The sequence below is a fragment of the Myodes glareolus genome, chromosome 5 (genome assembly GCF_982192425.1).
Source record: "Myodes glareolus chromosome 5, mMyoGla1.1, whole genome shotgun sequence".
Lineage (NCBI taxonomy): Eukaryota > Metazoa > Chordata > Mammalia > Rodentia > Cricetidae > Myodes > Myodes glareolus.
This window is the reverse complement of record NC_142030.1, coordinates 12726687-12732356: the sequence shown is the minus strand read 5'-3', so window position 1 is coordinate 12732356 and position 5670 is coordinate 12726687. Positions and strand designations below refer to the sequence as shown.

The window sequence follows — 5670 nt, the reverse complement described above, 5'->3', positions numbered from 1 at the left end:
TACCTCTGGGGTCCACTGCTTCCAGTGGCTAAAGCTGAACCAGTCTGTCCAGTATTATGCCTGGCAGGGCCGGGGCCATTACCCCTCACTGGCCTCCTCTACATTTTACTATTTTCTGCTTTAAAGACTTTAATCTGCATATGTTAATTGTGCACCATGGTTTTGTTTTGACACTGTCATGCATGCATATAATGTGTTTAATCATATTAACCCCTGATTACCTTCTCTGGTCTCCTCCCACTCTGCTGATTCCCCTCTTCCCTATTAGTTCCCCTTCTTTCAAAAACGTTCCCCCATCTTTTGGGGGAAACAAATGAATATAATTAGTGTTCCTAACAGAAGCAAGGGTGAAAGGTTACTTATTGGTGCACGGGCATCTCAGCAGTGGCTACACCATTGGAGAAAACATTTCTCTCTCTCCCGGAACAACCACTGATTGCCTGTAGATCCTCAGGGTGGGGCCTCGCAAAACCGTCCCCACCCATGACAAGATGCTTAGAGGCTCAATCTCTTACCACTTGTTTTTTTTTTTTTAAATACGTTTTAGCGCTACTGTATTAATTCTTTGAGAATTTCACATAATTCACCATCCTCCCCCAGCTCCTCCCCACACTGGGATTTTTTTTCTTTCCTCACTGAGTCCGGTCTATGTTGCCCAGCTAGCCAGCCTTGGGGGTGGAGCCTGTCCTGGTGCGTCGCCAACCCCCCTCCCCCCCCGGGGTCATATCGTTAAGGAAGACTGTCCCTCCTCTCCCAGCAGCTATCACATAGCAGTCACTCCCAGTGTGCGGTGGGGTTTTGTGTCCATCTTCCCATCTTCTACCCTCTATATTGGCATTTTCTCTGGTTGGATTTGCACAGGTCTGGTGTACGTTGTCATAATTGCTGTGAGTTCTTTGGGGCATTGTCTCCAGAGAAGACTGCTCAGACATGGGTTTAAACCAATAGAAATCTTTATTAGCCAGCCGGTGACTATGCGGGGTGTCTGGGATCCCGGTGTGGCACTGAGCCTTTCTCAGGATGAGCTTCTACGCACAAAAACTTTATGCTGGGTTGACATACTTAGTCAACAACAAGTTAGCCAGAAGCAGAACTACAGAAGCCAAAAGCAAGGTGAGTACATTTAGAGACTTTCCCAGAACTACGGACTTTGATGGATTAGGTCTTTGTTTTCATTTTGGCAGGTGGTGCTGTCTATGTGCTGAGTTCCAAAGCCTGAATGATACTTCCACCATGGAGTCAGTTATGCTAAGGTCTAGGGTCCTACTAAGGGATGGGGCCCTGTTACAAGTCCATATGTGTACCTGCCCTGTTGTGTCTGGAAAACACCATTTCTTTGATGTTATTGGTCACCTCTGCCCCCTACAATCCCTCCACCCCCTCTTTTATCACTTATGTTTATGGCTGGGGTTCTGGGCTCCGGGCCTCTGTTGTGTTTCTCAGGTGGATCTTCTCTGAGTGGGCCAGAACTTCCAAGGGCCTCGGTGAGGTGGTCAGAGGCTGGGGCAGCCTGGCTGTCCTCTCCTTGTGGAACGCAGGGCTTGCTTGTTCTGGAACAAGCTGAGCGGCTCTGTGAGTGAAATTGCTTTCACCTGCTACCATTTGCTCTGGAATGTGCTGGGACTAACTCACTTGGCTCAGAAAACAGCAAGAGTGGTAGAAAAACATTTGGGGCCACTTTCAAACACAATGTTCGGATCCAGTTTACAGGAGCGTGGACCATGCCAGTTCGTCACGACATAGCTAGATGCCCGTAACTTCTCAGAACCCCTGGGCTGGCGATGGCCAGTGGGTGGAATAAAGACAATAATGAAGATCCTTTATCAAAGGATTCCCATTTAATTTCTGGCTATGATCTTCAGGAGGCAGCTTCCAGGGCCTTGAAGGCAAGAGGAACGTGACCCTCCTCTGTGGTGACCTGGCCAGGTGTTCTGTTTTGTATTGTCATCATACAGGTAACTTCCTGTCACTTCTAGTTATGCTAGAGGGGCTGTATCTTTTAGCTACGTCTGTTTTTGTGTCAACCACGACCCCTCTTGCTGGGATCGCAGATCTCCTTGTGAGGTCAAAGTCCTTTCTAGCATCTCTGCCCCTTTCAGCCCCTTCCTCCCAGCCATCTGTAGTTTTGACCCTGGAGGTTTAATCTTTGAGAATGTTTTCTTTCCTTCATGAGAACATGCCAGTTGCCCGCAGCTGACTGCTGGAGTTCTGGCTTTCTTTTCCTTTGTCCTCACGCTTCCTGCAGGAAATCCTAGACTCACAGCCCGGTGGGTGAGAATGTGTTTCCGGATAGGCAGATCCGGTCGCTTAGCGTGTCAGGAACCAGAGGAGCCAAGATCGTTTTCCACTGGCGTCAATGGGCGACTCTGCTGTGCCTCGGGGCTACTCCTCTCTCTTTCGGGGACCCCTGGACCCTGTGTGCCTTCCTATCTAGGGACCCAAAGGGGAGGACAGTGACCCATTATCTGCAGCTCATGGGTGCTGCCAGGCCGTTTGTCGAAGGCCCACCCTAGGCTGTGATGGAGGCTAGTCCAGTCTTTCTTGGTTTTCCTGGAGGACTTTTCTCTTGACAAACACCATGGCTTGCATGTGGTCTGAACGACCGACAGTCTGAACCCACTGCGGTGTAATTCCTACTGCAAGGTGTTCAGAGATGGAGAGATTCATCCCCTGTGGGGTTTAGAGGTGAGACCACAGAAGTGGTTAGGATCTGGTGAGGTAATTAGGGCTGATCCCATGCTTGTGGGAGTGGCTTTACAAAGAGAGAGGAGGTGCATGTGCAAGCTTGAGGACACACACACACACACACACACACACACACACACACACACATGCTGGAGCTTTTAAGAGAAGGCCATATGAACTGAGACCTTACACTTCAGAAAAACTGCAAAACCAAATAGACCTTTCCCCTAAAGTTAGCCTCAGGCATTTCATTATAATAATGAAAATAGACTTGTACAATAAATATCAAACATATGATACCCCCTCCCATCTTTTCAGTCTTCTTTAAGCGACAGCGGTTTCTCGAAGTCTCTCACAACCATGACATTTTTAAATGGTTGGTGTAATGCCTTCAGTTTGTGTTTCTTTGCTCTCTACATGAGATTTCGATATGATTTTCCTTTTTTGGCAGTAATATCACAGGAATGGTGTGCCCCTTGTAGGACTTGGACTTGACTCTAAGGAGGCAAGCGACATTGATTTGTTTCATTTTGATCATGTAGGCAGGGCAGGGCCTGCCAGTTTCTCCATTACCAAGTTATTTCCCCTTTGTAATTAACCAATCATTTGTTGGGACATTCTTGGACATCACAGGCTTTTCCTTAGCAAACTTTTACCTACTGCTTTTAGCGTTTGTAACAGAGACCCCCAAAACCTTGGCACAACTGACTCCATGGTGGAAGTACCATTCAGGACGTAAACCTCAGCACACAGACAGCACCACCTGCCAAAACTAAAACAAAGACCAAATCCATCAAAGCACAGAGCTCTGGGAAAGTCTGTAATGTACTAAGGCTGCTTTTTTGGCTTCTATAGTTCTGCTTCTGGCTAACTGTTCTTGCTAACTGAAGTATGTCAAGCCAGGACATGGTTTTTGTACTTAAAAGCTCACCCTGAGACAGGTTTGTGGCTACCGTGGCCTGGGATCCTGAACACCCAGAGTAATCACTGGCCTGCTAATAAAGACTTTCTACAGTCTCGAACCCATGACCTAGCAGTCTTCTCTGGTGAGTACCCCACAGCAGCCTTCATCAGTATCTCTTGACTGAACCAATCACTGTTATGAGTATTATAGATTCGTGTTTTAAATCTTTGATGTCTTCTTCCTTTGCTGGCTGCCATTTCATGATTAGAAAGAGCTTTCTGTCCAGCCAGGATGTAGATAAAGACACATGGAGCCTCGCTTTACCCATATCTTAGAATGCACTACCACTATTATTTATTTTGATGCTCCCCTTAGCCCTGATTTTTACAAAAGTTTGTTCCTTCATTCATTAAGCAAATCATAAAAAATTAGGTGCATGCCAGATGGTGGCTGCCATATCCCTTTAATCCCAGCACTTGGGAGGCAGAGGCAGACTGATTTCTCTGATTCCAAGGCCAGCCTAGTCTATACAGTGAGTTCCAGGACAGCCAGGGCTACACCTAGAAACCATGTCTCGAAAAACAAAGAAACAAAGAGCAATAAACAACAAACAAGCAAATTAGGTATATAAGAGCGGTTGTCACCACGGTGGGGCTGAACAGAGTGGCGAGCAGAACTCTCACCTTGGTCCAAGCTCACCCTCTTGGTGTTCTCACACTCGGGGTTTGCCTGAGACCTTGCCCTGTCCCTGCCACCCCGCAGCCTGGCCTTGCCCTGCTGCCTTCATGGGTTGCTTCAGAGGCAGTGAGACCCAGCACCGGTGCAATGAGACGCCAGGCCGATGATAAGATGGAGAAGCAGCTGCAGAAGGATAAGCAGGCTTAGCGGCCATGCGCGGCCTACTGCTGGGTGCTGGAGATTCTGGTAAAGTACAGTTGTGGAGAGATGAGGATCCTGCACAACAGAGTAGAGAGAAGGCCACTGAAGGGCGGGGCATCAAAAACAACCTGAAGGAGGCCGCTGAAACCACTGTGGCCTCTGTGAATAATCTGGTGCTCCCTGCGGAGCTGGCCAACCCTGCGAACCAGTTCTGACTGGACATTCTGAGCTGACTGTATAGAACTTTGACTTCCCACATGAATTCTACCAGCACATCAAGACTCTGTGTGTGTGGCAGGGGAGTGGGGGGGATGAGGGAGTGTGTGCCTGTTACCAGCAGACCCATGAGCACCAATGGACTGAGCCCAGTACTTCCTGGACAGGGTCAGTGTGTTGAGCAGGCTGACTAGTGTCAAGTGACCACGACCTGCTTCTCTGCGCATCCTGACCCCTGGAATCTTGGAGACCAAGTTCAGGTGGACAAAGTCAACTTCTACTTGTTCCAAGTGGGCGTCTAGCACTATGAATGCTACATGTGACTGCCACCATCTTCGTGGTGGCCAGCAGCAGCTACAACGTGAGCACCGGGAAGGACAACATAGACCATAGAGCCTCTCCAAACCTCTTCAAAAGGGGTCGCAGATGGCTGTGCACCATCTCTGTGATTGTCTTCCTCAACAAGCAAGACCTGCTTGCTGAGAAATTCCTCGCTGGGAAATCCAAGATTGAGAACTGCTTTACAGAGTTCGACCACTACACTTTGCCTGAGGATGTGACTCCCCAACCTGGAGAGGTCATACACGTGCCCTGGGTTAGCTACTTCATTCACGAGTTTCTGAGAATCAGGGCCGCTAGTGGAGATGGGCGCCATTACTCTGACCCTTACTGTGCCGTGAACGCTGAGAATATATCTTCGACGACTGTGGTGACCTCATACAGTGCGTGCGTCTCTGTTAATAAGAGCAACTCTAGGAAGGGAGCACCCACAGTCAATTCAGCCTTAAGCACAATCAATTAAGAGTGAAACGCAATTGTAATCAATTAAGAGTGAAACATAATGACCCGTTAGTTCCACACCCTGTGGGCAATGACTGGATTGGCACACTTTAGTTAATGCCACATCATTTTCCTTTATTTAGGATTCCAAGAAATTGACACTTCTCTGGAGGCCCCCAGATAATAAACAGCAATTTTAGTTCCCT

The 5670-nt window shown here is 48.2% G+C and overlaps 1 pseudogene; it reads left to right on the top strand.

Annotated features, from left to right (window-relative positions):
• The first annotated feature begins 4464 nt into the window (after positions 1-4464).
• On the top strand, positions 4465-5425 carry LOC125403743 (guanine nucleotide-binding protein G(s) subunit alpha pseudogene; annotated as a pseudogene).
• Positions 5426-5670: the final 245 nt, after the last annotated feature.